This window comes from Buceros rhinoceros, unplaced genomic scaffold (assembly GCF_000710305.1).
Source record: "Buceros rhinoceros silvestris isolate BGI_N320 unplaced genomic scaffold, ASM71030v1 scaffold12042, whole genome shotgun sequence".
NCBI classification, from domain to species: domain Eukaryota; kingdom Metazoa; phylum Chordata; class Aves; order Bucerotiformes; family Bucerotidae; genus Buceros; species Buceros rhinoceros.
The window spans coordinates 2,523-3,393 of NW_010399565.1; positions in this window are offsets into that span (position 1 = coordinate 2,523).

The following is an 871-nucleotide window of genomic DNA, read 5'->3' on the forward strand; positions in this document are numbered from 1 at the left end:
GTGCTAATGAGCGGCTCAAGATGAGAATGGCAGCACAGGGCTGTGGCCAGGGAGCACAGGGGACAGGGACCCTGTTCAAAGAGGGGACCAGACCAGGAAAACCAGCAAACTGTAGGGATGGAGAGGGGAGTTTCCAGCCAGGCTTGGAGGAAGGTGACAGGGATCGTGGGAAGAGGGTAGGCAGGGGGAGCTCAGCTGAAGGCAACTGCCACCGTTATGTCAGATTTCGGGGGGGGCGGCTGCCATGGGACACACCAGATGGCCACGGACCCCTCCCCAGACAGGGAGCAAGTACCGAGGCTGGGGTTACCCTATGGCCATGCTTCCTGCCTGCTCCTGGGGCAAACCCCAGGCATCTGGGCACAGAGAAGGGGCATCTCTAGAACACCACCTGCAGGAGCTTTAGCTCACGCTCTGTTGACAAAGCAGATTTTCCCAGTGCCATGGTTCCTAAAATAACCTCCCTGCTTCCTTGACAGCAGCTGGAGGTCAGACAGCGGGCTCCGGAGCTGAGTGCTCCCTGCAGCCCTGGCATGAAAGCAGGGCTCCCGTGGCCTTGTTGCACCCTTATCGCCGGCTGGGGCTGCCTGCTGCCAGCGCTGCTGGGTTCCTGCCTGCTCTGACTCATCCCAGAAGCACACAGCTTTTCAGCAAGGCAACACAGAAATAAAACCCCAGCACTTCCGAAAAACCACCATCCCAAGCCCAGTCTGACAGAGGAATGTCGGACTCAGCTCCTTCCAAGCAGCTTTGCCCTGGCGGGGGTGGGGATGTGGTGGTGGGTACCTCAGACACACTGTCCCGAGGGTTGTGGTCCCTATGGCCACGCAGAGCACCCAGAGTTTCACAGAAAACCAGGTAACAGAGCTGC